Below are 20239 nucleotides of genomic sequence, written 5' to 3'. Positions count from 1 at the left end.
CCTCTAATCATGGCTTGGTCTTTCTGGTGAGCAGCCCTAGCCAGGAGCCACCCAGGAGTCTACTCAGGGTCACCTCATTAGAACAAGAGACACTCCTATCACCAAGGAAAGTCCAAGGGATTCAGGAGCCCAATGTCAGGGATCGAATATTCAAACAAAAGATGTTCCTAGTGCTCATATCGCTTAGGATATTACTAAAGTTTCAGGAGCTCTGTCAGGAACCGGGGACAGAGACCAGCTATGTGGTTTTTATTATCTCATACCTCTAAACCTCACCAAAGTTTGGTTTCCTTGTCTATAACCTAGAGATAATTATTTTTCTGCCTAATTCAAAAGCTGGTAGTGGGAAGCAGATTATATTGTGCTATGCAAATGTGAGAGCTTATTCCTGTACACCTGCATCGTTTGGCTCAAAATCCATGTGGCTTGGTCAGGACAGGGAGTATTATCTGTGACTCCCTGCGGAGCTCGTCAGAACTTATGGAATGGCCAGAAGGGGACCTGTCGTCTCCTCCTGAGCCTAAGCCCATAGCCACAGCTGCAAAGTTCTCATGTTTTAAACTTCTGGCTGATCCCTGAGCACATTCCATTCTCATAATGTGCAAATTTTAAAGGACGTTGACCTTCAAGCATGCTGGAAAAAATTAATTGAAACCTCTTTTTCAGTCTTTGGACCTTGGAATATATAATTGAGGTAATAAAAAATATATCACATGTTTTATTGCACATTTCTATGTAATACAGAGACAGATATTAGGGTGGAAGTTATCTTTCTTTTCAATACAGTCTTTTCATGACCACATGAAAAAGCAGGTATGCCAAAATCTGTTTCATGGAAAAACTCTTTAAAAGGGTGTCCAGAAAAATGCAGTAAAGGTCATTATTATGCCAGGAATTGAAACATTGACCAAACCAGTTCCTACCTACATATTTTGTAGGTTACCACTCATCCTATAACATTACAGGACAAATTGGGTATGGCCTTGTTTTCTCAACACTGGCATGACGGAAATTTTATACTACATTTGTCATTTTCTTCCTTCTAATTTTACACACACCCCAAATTTCACATAAATAGTTAATTTCTTGTGTGTATGTATATAAATATTGTACATACATATGTATATATGTATATGCACTGGACACATACGCCTATTGCACATATATATATATATGTGTGTGTGTGTAGGCGCACACACATTATATGCGTGGTCATTTATTCCGCAAACAAATATTATTTACCTCATGTGAATCCACTACTTACATGAGGCATTGGGTATAGGAAAAAAGAATATAATCTAATTCCCAGCCTCTAGCGGACAGACATTCATGAAAATGAATAATTTGGTTAGTGTCGTAGAAGAGCATTATCACAGTTTTATTGAGGGTCCAAGGAAATTGCATAGGAGAGTCTATATATCTTCTCAATTAGAGAATCTAGGACTATATTTTTTCAAACGTGGACTATTGTTTTGTATCTAGCATATGCTTTATTTATATATCATTGATTTATATTGGTTGGTTTAAAAAATCTGAAACGCGTGATTCTGGAAAAGCGATCAAACTTTGTATTTATTTGCGAGTCATCCTTGCGCAGGCGCCATGCAAGTCATCTCTTTACTGTTCCGACTTTCTATGTGCTGCCGGAGCAAGCACTCAGACTTTGTATTTGAAGGTAATGCTTGCTGGAGTGATTTCTGTGTAAGACCAACCCAGATGAGTGCTTTTTAAATCCAGATTGTGCAGACAATAACTTCTTAAATTCCAAAACATAGCAACTGGAATTGGATTACACATGTAAAAGTTTAGATAAAAAGAAAGAAAAGTTATGAATTAAAAATATATGTGTGGTTTCAAAATGCTTTGGTCATTTCTTTGCCAGCATGCTCACATTTCAAGCCAGTCTTTCTTTCTTTGCAGCCGGATATACCAAGTCGTATCTCTGGGGCTTATTGGAAATTTTGATAGGCGATGAGATGGGAAGAGAGGTTGAAATTCTTTAAAAATATATCTATGTGGAGGATTATCTGTGGATTTTAGTGAACCTTGGGTAACTGAAGTTGGCTCCACTGGCTGAGAAGAAAGAGACCAGGAATGTACCTGGGCTGAGATACTAAGGGAGAGGAATTCTAGAAAGTATTCAGTCAGTGGCCTTGGCTTTCCTTAGCATTATGTGTTGGTAGAGTCATGTACAGAGACAGAGTTGTCACTGTTAATTTCTGTTTATGAGGCATTCCAAAGATACTGTTGAATAAAAATAATAAACCCACATTGTTATTTTCAGGTATGTGAGCCGTAAAGCTGACACTTTAGCCCTCTGGCCATTTTTCAAGACATTACCTAATCCATAACCTCATAATGATGACTAGAGGGAAACATTTTCGAAAGCACAGTCATAAAGTGCTTCGATAAAGCCCACCCTAGGTCTTGTAGCAAAACCTGAACGCGAATGCCTCCTGACAGGAGTTGGAGGCACCAGATGCATCTGCCATTGAGGCAGCGTCATTTATATCCTTCAAGATGCTCTGTTTCACGTTGGGACGGAGAGCCGGGCAGCGAGACCACGTGACACAAATGTACCTAATCCTGCCCCTGGGAGGAAAGAGCCTATTGTGTGGTTACGGCAGATAAAACGCTGTTGCCCTCTTGATCTTCATACAGTGGAGAAGATGATCAGCCAGTAAAGCCTCGCTCCTGCGTCTGTGCCTGTCCGAGGTCCAGACACTTAGGAAGGGGTGGGGTGGGACAGAGGGGACCAGAGTAGAAAGAGTGACCTGCTAAGACAGGGCAGGCTGGGAACCTGCAGAAGGCTGCGTGGCTGCGTGACTGGCGCTTCTTCCAGAACCAGATGTAAACAACAGAGAGCTGACGAAGGGACTGGCAGGGGCCGGTGTGCAGCTCATTTTCTGCTTGTGTTCACAGAGTCAGAACTGTCTCATACCCCCCCGCCCCTGCCCGCATCTGCAAGAAGCATCTCAGTTGGCTCAGTTCTCTTCCATGGTAACTGGTCTGTCTTCTCTCTCTCTTTCTCATTTCTTATCCTACATCCCCTACCTCTGCCTCTGCCATTTCTGATCCAGAGCTCCTGAAAAGTTAACTCAGATGGTGGTTCTCTACACTAGTTGTACATTTGAATCACCTGAGGAGCCTTAAAAGAATACCTATGCCTGTGCCTCATTGCACAGCACTTCTAGTTCAGATGGTCCACACATCAGCATGCGTAAGAAATTCACCAGGTGATTCTAACGTGCAGCCATCATTAACAACCATTGACCAAAGGAGTTAGGGCTTTTTAAAGTAAGTGATGAGTTGAGAGTAATGTTTCTGGATTGGGGAGTGTGTGAGAAAGATAAATCTGGTGACATTTCGCGGGGTATATTGGAGAGGGGGGTAAATGGAGGTGGAAACCATGGGTTTATCAATTCCATCAACATTCGAAGGAGGATCATTCATGGTGGCTGGAATGTCATTGCAGGTGAAATGGCTCCACTCACAAATCGTTGTTTAGGTGCCATTAAATGTTTTGTTTAAATGTCATTTAAAATGTCTTCTATGATAAAAGATAAAATACTCTCAGAATGTGTTTCTATGGAGGAGGAATTGTAATTGACAGTGATTTGCACCTGTAGCTAAGGGAAAGTACTTTGTCTATAAATTCTGGGATTAACTTTCTTTCAGACTAAGGAGAGATGCAGATACCCTCAAACCTATTCTCCATTTTTATGTTAGATGATGAATTTCTCCCTCAGGTAGTCTGGCTGGAGGCCAGTGAGGCTTGTTTCGGTCAGATTGGAGACGGGGAATATAGAGAATAGTCCCATCCATTCACTCAGGATCAGAGGCTGTGGGGTCATGGAAACCACCACTCTGCAAAGGTAATCTGGCCAGAAGATAGAGAAATTGGGAGAAGTTAGTTAGAGAACATATTCATGCTGTTGATATGGAAGTACAATGACTTGTCCCTATTGCTCTCTTCTGCAAAATGGACACAGAGAGAAAAAAGTGATGCTAATTTGCCAGCTGTATGCTAGAAAGGTATAATGATTTATTCAATCATTAATTCACTCTTTTAAAAAGATTTTATTGAGGTGAAATTTCAGCAACATAAAATTAAGCATTTAAAAGGGTAGAGTGAAGTGTCATTTACTGCATTCGCAATACTGTATAATCCCTACCTCTACCTAATTCTAAAACATTTTTTTAACAGCTAAACATTAATTTATCCTCTTTTATTCTTAAAATATTTATCCATTATCCTATATACAAGCCCTGTTGTGCCAAGCATAAGAAACTTTATAAAGAGCAACAAAACTTAATTTACTTAAAAAGTTAATTTTCAGTAGGGAGCTTGGCCATTTTCCTTTAAAATATAAGACGATATATGATAATATCTATAAAAAAATGACACCAGGGAAAGGAGTTAATTTCTGATTTGTGGATGCCAGTAGGTTTGGTGTAAAATCTTCATGAAGGAGACAGTATTTGAGAAAGGCTTCGAATGATGGGAGAAAGAACAGGTGGAAGGAGGCAGCATACTTCTGGTAGCAGGAATATCATGAGCCAAGGAAAGAAAGAAGAGGCATAAGATATACTCAGGGAGTGTTGCATGATTACACCTGCACAGGATGGGAGAAGCAGAAGGTCAGACTGGAGAAGTAGGTTAAGCCAATATCATTCACAGAGGTCTTTGAATAATTGACAAAGAATTTTGGACTTTATTTGCTAAGCAATGAACAGCTACTGAATATTTTTTAAGCACGAAGAAATACTGACAGTGCAATATTTTAGGGAGATAAATGTGATGACTGGGTAAGGATGGATTAGAGAGAAGGAAATTGTAGCAACACCAAGGGCACTGGTCTGTCAGTGTGTAAATCAGAAGAAAGAAGCTCCCAGGCCTCCAAAAGCAAGCTGGTGATGCCATAAAGGACGGAGTTTTTTGTTTGTTTGTTTGTTTTGATATATGAAGTAGGCTCCATGCCTATCATGGGGCTTGAACTCACGACCCCAAGATCAAGAGTCAATGTGTTACCGACTGAGCCAGCCAGGCACCCCAAGGACGAGGCTTTAAGGAACGTCAACTACCACATGTTGCTTCTAGTCTAAGAACCAACCTTGGTTGCCTTGTCTTAGAGACTGTCTAAATACTAGGCCAGTCTTATTGGTAAATCACAGGATCAGCTTTATAGGTAAATCGTGGTCATAAAGTTAGTAATTGTCCTTCAGTGATAATTCTTCTAGTAACTCTAGTCCAGGGAAACCTGGGTCTCTACTGAACAGGGCCTGTTTGACCATATGCCTGTCATGGCAGTGATGGCTATTCGACCGACAAATCAAAGGCAATTTTCTCTTCAGCAGAAGCTTGTGGTCAGATGTGCATAGAATCCTCTCAAACGTGAGGTATGTAGATTTGCTCCACTGGTCATGTTATTTTCGTTCAACAAAAATGTACTGAATGGTTACTTTGTGTTAATCCCTTTCTCATCAAGGACTCTCACAGGGCAGACAGAGAATAACAAGTCCATTTGCACTGTTTCCCTAAACTACAGATGACAGGTACGTGGCAGACTTTCCCTCCACTTCCTGCTTCTCAGTCCAAGTAGTCATAGCACTCTTTCCCAGCTTGTGGTCACAGCTCACATCCTCGTCAACACAGAGCTGCAGGCAGCCTCACATACGCTGAGTGGAGGGGACCTATGGGATGTTGCTTATTGTCACTTATTCATGTGCCTGCCTTGAAATGAGTAGTCTCTTCTTGCTTCCAGTGTCAAAATGCCTAAACCAGAGCAATATTACTTTATGCTCTCATTTAGTTTTAAGTGTCTGCCTCGTTTGGGGCTCCATCAAGCTGGGAGACTTGCAGTACAAAAAAAAAAAGAGGTATATTCAGTTTCTCTTTGATATCCTTGCTACATACTCCATGTTTATCTCCTATTTTCTTGGGTCAGTTAAAACGTGTAGGATCAGAAATGGTCTTATATGACTGGAAAAGCTTCACTGGAGACCTCTGGGTGCAATATTCAAATATGAGTCTCCACTGGGTATTTTTATGACTTGTACTTTCACCTGCTGGTAGCCCTCAAGCTTTGAATAGTCCTTGTCTCTCCATTGGTCTCCTCACCCCTGCAGAGTCCCTCTCAAGGATGTCCTTCCTAACGATTGACATCTAGACCACAAGGAAAATTTTTCCTTTTCCTTTCAATTGTGGAAGTATAGGTTTGTCCCCCCTCAAATCTGTCCCTTCCTTCTGCCACCAAAAAGGAGAAACTCCAATATAGCCTTGCTCATTGACATTCTTTTGGGAATGAGTCAAATTTCAGTCCTCAACATCTTCTAGGTGTTCATAGGTCAAATTCTCTCCAATTTCCTCCTGAAGCCATCCCTCACTTGGAATGAGAAGAAAGGTAAGTGCCCCATATGTCCTTCATGAGCAGGGAAGGATGAATGTCCAGCACGCAAACACTTCTTCCTTTAAAATCTTACTACTGGGGTGCTTGGGTGGCTCTGTTGGTTAAGGGTCTGGCTTTGGCTCAGGTGGTGATCCCAGGGTCCTGGGATTGAGTTCTGCATCGGACTCCTGCTCAGTGAGGAGCCTACTTCTCCCTCTGCCCCTCCCTCTGCTTGTGCTCGCTCTCTCTCAAATAAAATAAATAAAATCTTTCAAAAATAAAATAAAATCTTACTATTGATCCCTTTAGCCCTTGAATGAATTCTTGGCCATATCTTCTATAGTCTGGAGGTGGATGAGGGGCTAATCATGACAGAATAAGTGTCACAGTCTCCAAGGGTGTCCTGCACAAGTGGTTTAGCATCTGCTTTCGGCTACTGCATTTTTCTCTCTGAAAATCCAAGACAACAGGAAAAATTAAATTTAACATCCAATTATATTTCTATTTTTTGTGTGAATTAAAATTCAGACAAAATTTGCAAACTACATGTCTACAGTCCCTTATCTGAAACTTCTCAGAGCAGGTAAGTTTCAGAACTCATGATTTTTCAGATTTTATAAAAGCAATATGATGCACATACCATAGATTTTGCCACACCCCCAGTAGGATCAGGGGCAGCAATATTCCATAATCCAATTCAGCAAAATGTGCACATTTGCACCCAAAGCTGGGTGAATTATGATGACAAATGGTGGTCTGATAGGGAGAAAACTACTTAGGGCATCAGTTCTGCTATATGAACTGTGGGGAAAGAATTTTTAGGCGGTTTTGGTTTGCATTGTGAATGGCAGATCTCTCTGCTGTCTCTTCACGAGACTTCCCCATGTTTTCAATTGCTTTTCAATACCTCTTGGGATGTTTCTTTTGTGTATGGTCACAGTTTTAGTAGTTATATTTTTGTAACATCTTTTTAAAGTGCTCTCTAATGCTGCTGTTAAACTTTATTAAATAATTCTTCTTTTGAATTTTAAACAGCAAGTCAAAAAGGCTTGTTAATCTTTTTCTCGCTTAACCAAGCCTCCGTTGGAATCCTGGCAATTCTGAACATGTGGATAGAACGAAAGCAAAATACCTACGACAGTCTTTGAGCCATGAACTTGGAAACAATGTTATAGCATGAAATATCCCAACAAAAAATGTATTTTGTTTTCTAGTTTGTGAACATTCTGTGTTCTTAACTCGGAAACAAGCACACCGAGGTTTTACAGGCCATTCCCACGGATGTATTTCAGTAACATTTCCTCATTGTTTGTGATGATGTGCGCGAAGGATTCTGGCATCGAAGCCTATTAATTTCACACGCTCTCCCCTTCAAGTCCGTATGGTCCCAGCCCCAGATCCCATCACAGAAGGGCATTGCACCTGGCCCCTCTCTGCCGCATTCTCCACGCTGCGTCTTTGACACATGTGTCTTTGTTCTGCCTGAATGTGTAGCACATCTCCTTTTCCCAGCAGTTTCAAAGCTGGATGTTAATTTCCCATCCCTTTTCCAGTTCATTTTGTTTATAGGAAAGATTTCTGGTTATTTTCTAGATTTTGACTGCCGGCTGATGGACTGATAGGTTCTGCTGGCAAATTTGAACAATTTTCTGTGTTTACATCTGTTTCTTCTCAGGAGCACCCAGTGCTAGACTGGTTGTTGGCATGCTGCCGATTTCCTTCTCTTTGGCCAGGTCTCTATTTTAAAACAATACAACCTCCACAATTTGCCCTGAAATAATTATCAACACTTCTCCCAGGTGCATGATGACAGGAGTATGGTAGGGATTTCTTTCTGCTGGAGATTACCTTCCCAATAGATGGAAGGCATTTTCCTTTCTCTGAAATGACTTCAACTATCTCTACTGTTGCTTTCATTGTCTTGAACCAATGCTTTGTCTTGGATTGGTCTATCAGCCTTTGCTTTGTTCTGTTCATCGTCTATGCATGAGACCCTTTCAGTTTTGCTACACTTAGGATTCTCTTTTTGTCACTGTACTTTTCCTAAAGGTAGTTCTAGGGACTCCTAAAGATGCAATGGGTTGTCTGTAAGTGTGTGTTTGTGTTTATGACTATTCACCTAAAAAAAAAAAATTGAGGCAGTTGACGAACAGTACTGATTAAAAAGTATTTGTCATCTACTAAAAAGGCATATTATTTAAAGACAAAATATTGTTAATGGGTAAAATATGTAGAATCCTAATAATAATTATTATTAATATTATTCTTTACTTTTAAAATTTTTTTTACTTTTTTTTTTAATTGGTTTATCTGTTATAGAGAACCCATGCAGTTTAGTAAGTCTTCAAGATTGCCAGGTTTGAATACTTAACTTCAAGAGTCAGTGTTGCAGAATGGAAAGCACACAGACTCTAGACCGGGCAGACTTGGAGTCAGGCTGTATCACTTAATAGCTCTCACAGCCCCATCTCTCCATTTACAAAATGGGAACAAGAGGGGTGCCTGGGAGGCTCAGTTGGTTAAGCATCTGACTTTGGCTCAGGTGGTGATCTCAGGGTTGTGGGATAGAGCCCCGCATCGGGCTCCCTGCTCAGAGGGGAGCCTGCTTCTGCCTCTCCCTCTGCCCCTCTCTCCCGCTTGTGGTGTCTGTCTTGTTTATTCTCTTTCTCTCAAGTAAATAAATAAAATCTTTAAAATATAAACAAATAAAATGGGAACAATAACATTTACTGTGAAATGGTGTAGTTAAGATACATTCATACAGAAAAATGCTTTGGAATATAGTAAGCATCCCCCAGATGGTAGCCACTTCTTTTATTATTGGTTTTTCTGAAAATGTCCTCAGTCTTCCTCACTCAAGTGCTCTCACTGGCATGATTAATTATTATTCTTGAATTTCATAAACCACATTTGGCTTTAATGAAACGATGCATATGTCCATCTGGAAAGTAAGTTAAAAAAATAAATATAATTCTACAGAATGACTAATAGCCCCTTGGGAAGAGCAAGGCACTTGGCAGGCTGGGGATTTTTAGGTATAGGACATAGAAATTTTGTCTGGAAGTAAACAATCAACGCCTACTTTTTCATTAAAAATGCCAGGAGAAATATATTAATGTGTTCAGAGCCTATATTTCCAAGGGTTCATTTCTGCAGCTCCCCCACAGTAAACTTTATTGTACTCCATTTATCTCCTTGGTAAACCAACCCAGTTCTGGGATATGATAGGCCTGAAGGAATATTCTACATGCTGACTCGACTCTCAAAATTTTCTAAGATGCATCGTGAATGAGCTTTAAAGAATTTAATTTCTCAGGAAACATAATCATTCTTGCTTGTCTAGATTAAAAACCAAAAGCTGTAAATGGGATAAGGGTCTCTCAATTTGGCAATAGAACAACCTTTTATAGAGCTGTCTTAGGAATTCCTATGAGGCAAATGGCTTCATATCAGCATTGGTCTGACCCTAGGGAACCAGAGGAAAAAAAAATTGAAACAAAAAGGGGTTCTATAAAAATCATACAGAAAGTTAAGTTTATGAGTTATAATAAAGATATTCATGGATGGTTCAATTTTCTGGCAATTCTGTTACCTAAAAATTTTGCATTTTGCAATTAAATTCAAAGCATGTGTAAAAAGGTACTAAGCACATGAAAAAGCAAGTTTAACTATTTACCAAAAAATATATTTTGCATGTTTAAATTAGGTCTTTTAAACCAAATACTCTTTTGATGCTTCCTTATGCATGGGGCTGGAATGGAGCATTGTTTTCATTGATTTGGCACTGTTACGTCCACCGAGACTCTGTGTTCTTTTCTTAATACTTCCCCATTTACTCTCAGTAAGTACTTTAAATTACTTCACCAACATTTAATAAGTCATATTTAAGTTACTTGACATGAAGCTTCTAATATGAACAACAGCCCAATGGAATGTCTTAAAATGATCTGAATTTTGCTGTGAGATTCCTAATGAAAAGTAGAACTCTTCCAAGGAGCAGAACTAATTTTCAAGGTTCCTGGAGACCAAAGACAGATTCACCATTGGTTACGGTAAAGGAGCATGAGACTTGCTCAAGAAATGTGGGGTAAAACTGGTGCGGAAGGCAGGGAAGAGATTGGTGCTGGGCACTGGAGAACAGCACGGCTGTGTTGGGGTTCATCAACTTTGACATTTAACTACACGTTTTCTCCAGAAGGTGGTGCTTGTCAGTCACTCCTGGATGGTTGTTAGGACTAAAATGCATCCTGATTTTTTAAGAGTTCCGCTCACTAAAAGAAGCCAAGGAATACAGAAGCAAGATCTAATGTGTCTGCATATCCACAACTCCCCCATAATGGGCACCAGAGATCTTGGCTGGAGGAAAGGGTGGGGATAGACCAGTCCTTCAGCCTTGGAAAGAGAAAATTCATGGAACCATACAATTTTAAGTTGAACAAGTCTTTAAAGATTATCTGTCCTAAGAGTCTTAACAAAACCCTAAGCTTGAAGTTGTTATATCATTTTGAGCTTCAAGTTGTTATATTGTTTTGAGCTTCAAGTTGTTATGTTATTTTGGAGCCATTTGCAAATTTCATATGTGTATTTACTGAGGAGGGGGGTTGATAGCTTTCATTATATTCGCAAAGACGCCTAAAAATAAATAAGGTTAACGTTCATTTTAAAAAGGAGGAAGCTGATCACAGCATGGTTAAGTGACCTGTTTGTGTCTCTTTCAGAATAGGAGGCACAGGGCTAGACATCTGAGCGATGTTGCAACTACACAAAATTCTGACAAGTTTTCTTTATTTTTTTAAAATAGAAGTGTTTACAGTGTACTCTGCTAAGCTTGTTTCTGTATGGTCTCAAAATAACTGTAAGGTTGGTTAAATATTCAAAGCTATTAGCATTATGCTAATCATTTAAAAAAATGCCTCATTGACCAAATGTTTCCATTTTGATTATGTTGGCATTATCCAGACATAGTCCAAATAACAGCACACTCCCATGACCATGATCCTGTAAATATTCTGGCATCTCCCCCATTACCAATAAAACTATTCAGCACAAGTATGCGGCATAAAAGGGAGAAAAATGGGAAACATATGTCTGAGTTCTCCATGTGAAATCTATAGCCATTAAGGGAATGATTTGCATTATGTGACCTAAGCATGCAGTTAGTTAGCAACCATGGGACCCAGCCAAGTGAAAAGAAGGAGCAAAGTTGGAAGAGGTATTTCCAAAGGGGACAGGATTACAACTCTTTTTTTTCTAAACCAAAACAACTCAGAAACAAAACTAGTGAGAAAACATTTATATAGGACAAAAGAAAACAATATCTTGTACGCCTATGGTATGATATAGTTCCTAAAGATTTAGCATAGGCTGATAAAAAGGCAAATATCCTGAAAAAACCTACAAACAGTTGCTGCAAAGTAACCTTAATAATGTGGCCCAAACCTAAATCAACAAAAAACCGTCCACAACATTATCTACAAAGTAATACCTAAGATCCCAAATGAGTATCATAGGATAATAATCATTAGACTGACTAGCGTTCATATCTTTCCCTACCTCTAAGCGCTTCACTTCTCCTGCCCCTGAGAAAGGTTAGATTTCAAATTTTCATGAGAAAATGGAATAAAAAAAGAAGATAAATTCCCCCAGGGTCGCTGCATGGAGCAGGAGCCTGGGAGCGTGGGCTCACGTGACAGTATGTGATAGAGGCTCAGAGACTCAAGATGGCAAGGTAGATGGCAAGGAGAAGAGAATGCTGTGGGGTAGAAGAGGGAGAGACTCTGGGGCAGGGGGATGGGCTGTAGAAAATTGGAGAAGATGAGACAGCTTAATAGGGTTAACACGGGCCAGGATAACAGAAGCCCTGATAGTCTTGAGGGAAATACGGTAACACTTAACAATTCCACTTTGGGGCACGTCTCCCTAAATGTGACACTGTGGAGGGTGTGGTGAGGGCAGAAAGCAATCAAGGCTTTATGAGAGACATAAGCCAAAAAGGAAAGAAACCGTACTGTCTAAAAAGAACATCCAGGTTGTGTGTGTTTATGATATGGATACCCCACGTGTGACCGAATTTTCACAATGGGTCATTTCACCTTCAGTGTGATGGGTATATTTGTCACTGCACTTGCCACAAAAGTAGGTGTTCAGTGCACAGTGGAATCACATCATATTGATGATGAGGACTGGGCTAAAAGGAAGTGAAGGGTGAAAGACAAAGTCTAGATAGTTAAAACTTAAACATGCGTCAAGGTCAATTGCAAGTTTCAACACTGGTAATACCAGGAAGTGAGTTAAGTTAGCAAATCCCTTCCATATTTGCGATAGCTGCTATCTACATTAGTCAACTATGAAAACAAACTGGCCTTCTTCTTCATGCTTGTGAAAGTGTGGAGCATAGCAGGTTACAGTGAGTGTCCATGGCCATAAGGGACTGGCTCAATCTTGCCATAAATAGGCAGAGTCTTTGGATGCTCTGTTTCCTTTGTTCACCTGTGTCCTGAAAGTCTTCACTTGAGTGCCTTGCTTGCTAGGGCAGGCTTTGAATCAGGGATCGCCTCGTCAGATCTTCAGGTCGTGATTCAGTGGAAATGGCTAGGAAGAAAGGAGTATATCAGCTTGTCATTTAGTGAAAGCAGTCTCCAGGTTTATGTGGCCTGCTGTCCAGAAAATATACTTCCTGTGGGGTAGTCATATATTTCATTGGCAGAAATGAGTTTTAATTACTTGCCACTTTACTGTAACTCTGTAAGCCATATTGTATGCTAGGCAGTGGGTGTAATTTACTTACTGTTCAGTGCCTGCCAGTGTCTGCATGATTCAGATCAAATCCCACCTAGGTTTGCTTGTGTGTGATGTTTCCATTGTGTTCAATATTCTGGAACTCCTGCCAAATCAGAGACCTGTTTCATTGCTTGGGAACTAAGTCGATAGTCACACTTCCTATCAGATACCAGTTTTCTCCTCAAAATTTATAGGATAGTGCCCCAATCTACAGCAGTTTTTTTTTAATTGAGGTATAAGTGACATATAACATTATATTAGTTTCAGGTTTACAACATAATGATTTGTTGTTTGTATATACTGTGAAATGATCACTGCAAGGAGTCTAGTTAACATCCATCATCACACATAATTACAATTCTTTTTCTTATCAAGAGAGCTTTTATGATCTACTCTCTTAGTAACTTTCAAATGTATAATACAGTGTTATTAACTATAGTCACCATGTCATATATTACATCCCCAGGACTGACTTATTTTATAACTGGATGTTTGTACCTTTTGACCTCCTTCACCCATTTTGCCCACCTCCCATCCCCTGTTTCTGGCAACCATCAATCTGTTCTCTGTATCTATGAATTTATTTTTTTAAGAGTGTACATCTAAGTGAAATCATATGGTATTTTTCTTTCTCTGCCTGACTTATTTCAATTACCATCATGCCCTCAAGATCCATCCATGTTGTTACAGATGGCAAGATTTCCTTCCTTTTTATGAATGAATAATATTCCATTGTATTTATACCACATTTTCTTTATCCATTCATCTATCCATGGACTCTTTGGTTGTTTCCATACCTTGGCTGTTGTAAATAATACTGCAATGTGCGTGGCAGTGCTTATGTTTTTTTGAGTTAGTGTTTTTGTTTCCTTTGAATACCCAGAAGTGGAATTGCTGGATCATATGGTAGTTCTATTTTTTTTTGAGGAACCTCCATACTGTTTTCCACAGGGGCGGCACCAATTTACATTCCCACCAGCAGTGTACACGGATTCCCTTTTCTCCACATCCTCGCCAACGCCTATTTCCTGTCTTTTTGATAATAGCCATTTTAAAGGTGTGAGGCGATACCGCACTGTGGGTTTTGATTTGTATTTCCTTGATAATTAGTGATGTTGAGCACCTTTTCATGTACCTGTTGGCCATCTGTGTGTCGTCTTTGGAAAAATGCCACTTTAGAGCCTCTGTAGGGCAGTTTTTGTGCCTTGAAAAATCCCACCCAGAAAAATCTGAGGCATGCTATTTCACAATGTGGTTTATGAATCATTTGCCCCAAGTGTATCACTCAGTAACCTCTAGTCCAGATAGGCAGACAACCCAGCCTCCCTCTTCTAGATATGTCCCTCTTCAATATTTCCAAGTATTGCCTGGGGTGTACTTCCATGTATCAAAGAGTCGGTCCTGTTTGCACCCGATTGCCCCTGGAATGTGATGTCCACACACTCTCCTAGATTTGGAGAACATCAGCTAACTCTGCAGACCACGGCCACAGAGGGCATCCCACCCATCTTATCACAACTGTTGCTGACAAGCTAGAGAACTGCCAGGCATCTAAAGACCCAGACGAAAGAGATCTGCCGCAATGTCTTAAGCAGAATGTCAACGTGTGTCATTCATACTTGAAGCGGGATTGCTTGGGTCTGAAACTCATATTTAGTCACTTCCATTAGTGCAAGTCTTTGCCCAGGCCCAGAAGATTTCAACACTTGACATTTCATCCAAGGGCATTCCATTCCAAGATAGTGTCTGCTCCCAAGTCTCTATATATTCCCAGGGGCACTTTTCAGCGAACATGAATAAGACCAAGGCAGGTTCTGGTGTTCAGGTACTCAGGGCATGGGTCAGACCACCGATCTTATTTTTTCCTACTATTAAGAAATGTTTTTTCTCTGGAGTCTTTGTTGCCCTTTTCAGCCACTGGGCATTGGTAGACACCACCTGACCGGCTACAGAAGCTTTGAAATTGAGCAGAAATGTAAGAAGAGCCACGGCTCTGTGCAAATTTGCCAGAGTTCTCTCTATCATCCTAAAAGTTCATACATCAACTGTTGTTTTCTTACTCCCATCACTAGATACTCCACTACCCTGAATATAACAGAGGGGCAAAGTATGAATATTTGAATTAGGAAGTCCTGGCTTAGAAGATGAACTCCATTCTAGGCAAATGTCCTCGAGGGAGTTACTGACCCTCTTTGACTTCTTTCCTTATCTGCACACCGAAATAATAAAGAGAATAATAATCTTATGGGGTGGTTAATGAGTTTCAAATTAGTGATATAAAGAATTTTAGAGCAGCCTTTGACACATAGTAAGTACACGGCAAGGGGTAGTTCTTATGAAAATCAATAATAGCTTCTAATAAATATCTGCCATAAGATGAAGGTGTGGTCTACCCAGTCATAGATGGGGCTTATGAAAGAATCATGCTGTAGGGGACTTCTCTGTTCTGCCCTCTTGAGCAATAGCATCTCAACCACAATTGGCAGGTGGGGCCTCTTATTCCAGATACCTATCTGTAATAATGCCTGGCATGATCCTTAAGTGAGGACTGTATAAAGATAAGAAAATTATTAGCTGAAAATGACTGGGCCCACCCAATGGAATGAAAATTATATATAAGTCACTACACAGTTAACTCAAATATATTAAGATACAATAAGCATGCAGCTGCAATATTAATGTCTAGTTTCACTTCACTAAAGAAGCTGTAGAATTCTTTTTTTCAATTCTTTTTATTATTCTCTTCCTTTTTTTCTTGAAATGTTTCAGTATTTTAAAAAATTCTTGTATTATGTAAAACAAATAGTGTAAAACAATTCATGAATCTGAAATTACCTCAAAGTAATAAAAAGCTAAGTCTTAACAATTCGAAAGTATGAAATTGTATATAGTAAAAAATATAAGTCCCCATGAACCTTTTTTCCTACTCTTTATCCTCCCACTCCAGAGACGCAGACTAATAAAGAGTTTGGTGTATGCACTTCTAAACATTTTCTATCCATACATAAACATGCATATATGTGGATATATGTACTTTTTTCTTTGCATAAACTATCTCATACTACACATGCTGTTCAATGACTTGCTTTTTCCCTTAACATGTATTTTGGGCAGCTTCCTACATGAAGACATTTAAATTTTCTTAATTTTAACCATGGTGCAATTTAGATTGACTTACTTGTTTAAGACTTAAGCAAAAGGGCGCCTGGGTGGCTCACTCGGTTTAGTGTCTGATTCTTGATTTTGTCTCAGGTCATGATCTTGGGATCATGAGATCAAGCCCTGCATCAGGCTCGGGGCTCAGCTCAGAGTCCACTTGGGATTCTCTCTCCCTCTGCCCCTCCCCCCATTCATACACATTCTCTCTCTCTCTCAATCTCAAATAAATAAAATCTTTTAAAAATTTTTTTATAAGACTTATGAAATGTATTTTGTTATGTTTATGAGCAAGGCTGTGCAATTTCAATGATTTTTTTTTTTTTTTTTGGTAACCTGTACTTCTTTCCATGTGGCCTGCATCCTTACATCCTTTGTCAAACTTCCTACAGGATGATTTGTCTTCTTATTGATTTTTAAGAACTTTCTGTTTAATTTAACCCTTTAAGAGTCACATGTGTAGCAACTATATTTATCCAGGCTATTATGTTATTGTCTTATTTTATTTATGTTTTATGTTTAGTAAGTAATAAATTTTAGTGGTCAACTTATCTAGGTTTCGGTTTATTTACCAATTTATTGTCATGCTAAGAAATGTATTTCCTAGTTTAAGATTACTAAAAAAGAGTTCATTTTTTTTTTCCCTCAGGGTTTTACACTTCTAAAACATGTTTAAACTTTTACTCCTTCTAGAATTTGTTATGATGTAAGGAGCAAGGATTGTATTTTGTTCAAATCCCTACAGATTTGAATCAACAATATTTACTAAATAGTACATCTTTACCCAACTGTTTTGAAAATCCATTTTAACATATATAAAAATTTCCATTTTTCTATGAATATGATTCTGGGCTTCCCATTCTGTATTCATTGATTTCTTTGTCTGTTCTTGTATCATTGTTTAAACATTATCTCTTTTTAATATATTTTAACGTTTTGTATATTATTCCTCCTCTTGTTAGGTTTTTATATTTTTCCTTACTTTCCGTGAGTTTATTCTTTCTAATAAATTTTAAAATATTTTGTATAAAAATAATTCATTTTTATTTACCAAGATTACAAATAATTTCAACATTATTTTAGGGTGAATTTACATCTTTGTGCTGAAGAGTGATTTTTTTCCCCCCAGCAACAAGTGTATGCTTTTGTATTTGCTCAAGCCTTGCATTATGTAACTCAGTAAAATAGAAATATTTCTCTTCACATATATCCTGTGCATTTCTTGTCAATTTCTGGACATTTTAACATTTATTTTGAATGGGATCTGATGGTTAATTTTCTTTTTTTTTTTTTATAAAAGACAGTTATTTATTGTGTTTATCTTTTTAACTGCCACCTTGAGTGATTTCTCATCTTTAATGTTTTCTCATGTGTCTTTCAGGCATAAAATTATATTATTTGATAGAATTTAGATGATGAGTATAGGGGTATTTGCTGTACAAGTCTTTCAAATTTTTTGTATGTTTAAACATTTTCTGTATTTTTGAAAATTTTCATAGTAGAATGTGGTAGTGAAATAATTTTATCTGACTGCACTAGCCCAAGCTTTGACTATTTCCCTATAAACTACTTATAATTATATAGCCACATGAGATACTATTTATCTCAGATTTATTTGGCAAAATACTTACCAGCTTACTGATTATTCTTGTTATTGAATACATTTTCATTTCTTTTATTAAGAAGATTTTTTATCCATTTATTTGAGAGAAAGAGAAAGAAAGAGAGGGAGCGGGATGTGTGGTGGGGAGAGAGGAGCAGAGGGAGAGAAGCAGATTCTGTGCTGAGGGTGGACCTGTCATGGGGCTAGATCTCAGGACCCTGAAATTATGACCTGAGCTGAAACCAAAAGTCAGACACTTAATGGACTGAGCCACCCAGACGCCCCTGAACACATTTTCTTATTCCTTATCTCTAATTCCTCTTCCTGCCTTTTAAAATCAGAGTAGTGGTTAATTAACCCAATGATTAGGACTTATTTTATAATTTCCTATATTGAGAAATTTTTAAAAAGACAGTCATTGTGGTTTTAACTGATTTTAGCATAATTCATTATTTGTATTATTAATTGTTATTATCATTTGTAAGCACATGCTGCACACGGTCCCTGCCCTGGGGAGCATATCAAAGCTCACATTTAATTATTATCTTGAATTTTCATGGTATTCCAGGTAACAACAAAAGCTATGAGAACCTAGCAATAATTAAAGTATATAATTAATACTACCAGTTTAATATTACCATACACAATGTCCAATCAACCAAATAAATAATTATTAAAATCTCCAAGATTATTAAAATTTACTAACATGTTGGGACAATTTGGCAATAATCTCAAGTCATGGGGCCTTATCATGCACATGCCATTAATTTTATTGCTTTTATGCTTCGATGTTCAAATAGAATAAAAGGATTAACTCTGGTTGAGGTTTTATATGAGAATAAGTACACAAATGCCTAGTTTATAAACTGATCGACTTATTCTATTATATTATACATTTTCCTGATAGGTTCATAGAGCAAGTACTTTGCTCTAGTCTATATTTTAGGCAAATCCAAACACATGGATTTACATGATGAGCTTCTTAAGAAATTGAATGTTCACATGTACGTATGCTGTATATCATTAAGATGATTTTAGTAAAAGGACATATTTGAATTCCTTGATATACTTCTAAGCCTTCTTTAATTGCGTGAAAGGAATGTCTTTCCCATTAGATTTTAAGTTTCTGCAGGACAAAAACATGTTCTTCCTTTTTCATTTTACCTCCAAAAACCAACTGGGGTGCTGCTTTGTTCATAAATTCTCAATAAATTATTGTATGCATCACAGAGCCTGTAGGAAGCGCAGACTTTCTTATTGTAAGCATTAAATGCTCTCCCTATGTTTAGCTCTGGTCATGAAGAGATCAGGGCAGAACTCTAATAAGACCCTATGTGTTTTTGGACATCTGCCACGTGGAGACTTACGGACGGAGCAAGTGCCTCATTGGGCCTGACTGGGTTCTTCTGCCCCGATTCTGCCCCTGAACAGGAACTTTGGTTTATTGTTGCACTAGCCTCACAACACTGAATAGTCACTGAAACAGCATAGATCTTACTTGTTAAATGAACAAATAATAGGGACCCCATGAAAGGTTGTTATTAAAATACAGAAACCAAAATGAAGACTGTGATTCAAACCACATCCATTTGTCAAATGATCTGAATCCTCTCTCCTGTGGTACAGATGCTGCTGGGAATTGCCTTTGAAATGCTCCAGAGTGCAGGAGGAACGCCAGGAACCTATGCCTTAATGAAAGCTGTGAACTAGAAGAGTAATGTCTGTCAGATTTTCATATGGTCCTACTTTTCTTCTGACTACATCATTTGTCTCTTCTAGTTTTGTATTTACAATCTCTTTCCATTTTGATAGTCTCCCCTCCTGAAAATATCTGCCTTAAGTGCATTTTATCATTGAATGTGGTTTCTCTTCCAACTTCCATCTTCATTCTTCAGAGTCATCTTGTGGTTTTAGTGGCATCTCTGGGACTGGCTCCTTCTCTGGTCATGGTGACCATCATGCAAGAGAGTCTCTCAGGTGGTATTTAAATGTCGTAGGCCAATTCAAGGGCTGCCTATTGTTCTAGAATCCTGGAATTTGAGTATAGTCTTCCTTCTGGTCCACCATTTTTATAGAAACAAATTTCTAAACTCTTTTTGCACTTTATTAATGATCCCAACTCTTTTTTGTCAGTTACGTCTGTATCCATTGTATATTTCCAAAGTCCATTCACTGGACTTGCACTATCCTATTTCAAGGCACTCAGTCATCTTACAAGGGACGTACAATGTTTTCAGATGATACCCAGTAACTTTGCTAATCTTTTTGGCTTCAGCAGCCCAGTGAGCTGATGTCTTCAGACAACAGTCTA

At 38.6% G+C, this 20239-nt stretch overlaps 1 non-coding gene across 1 annotated transcript; it reads right to left on the bottom strand.

Moving 5' to 3' along the window:
* Positions 1–1551: 1551 nt before the first annotated feature.
* Positions 1552–1656, bottom strand: LOC117801266. Its single transcript, XR_004623788.1, has one exon. It is a non-coding gene; the product is annotated as a U6 spliceosomal RNA (small nuclear RNA).
* Between the last annotated feature and the right edge of the window lie 18583 nt (positions 1657–20239).

The sequence above is a fragment of the Ailuropoda melanoleuca genome, chromosome 2, assembly GCF_002007445.2.
Source record: "Ailuropoda melanoleuca isolate Jingjing chromosome 2, ASM200744v2, whole genome shotgun sequence".
Classification (NCBI taxonomy): Eukaryota; Metazoa; Chordata; class Mammalia; order Carnivora; family Ursidae; genus Ailuropoda; species Ailuropoda melanoleuca.
The sequence above is the reverse complement of the archived record's forward strand: the minus strand, read 5'-3'. Positions and strand labels throughout refer to the sequence as shown.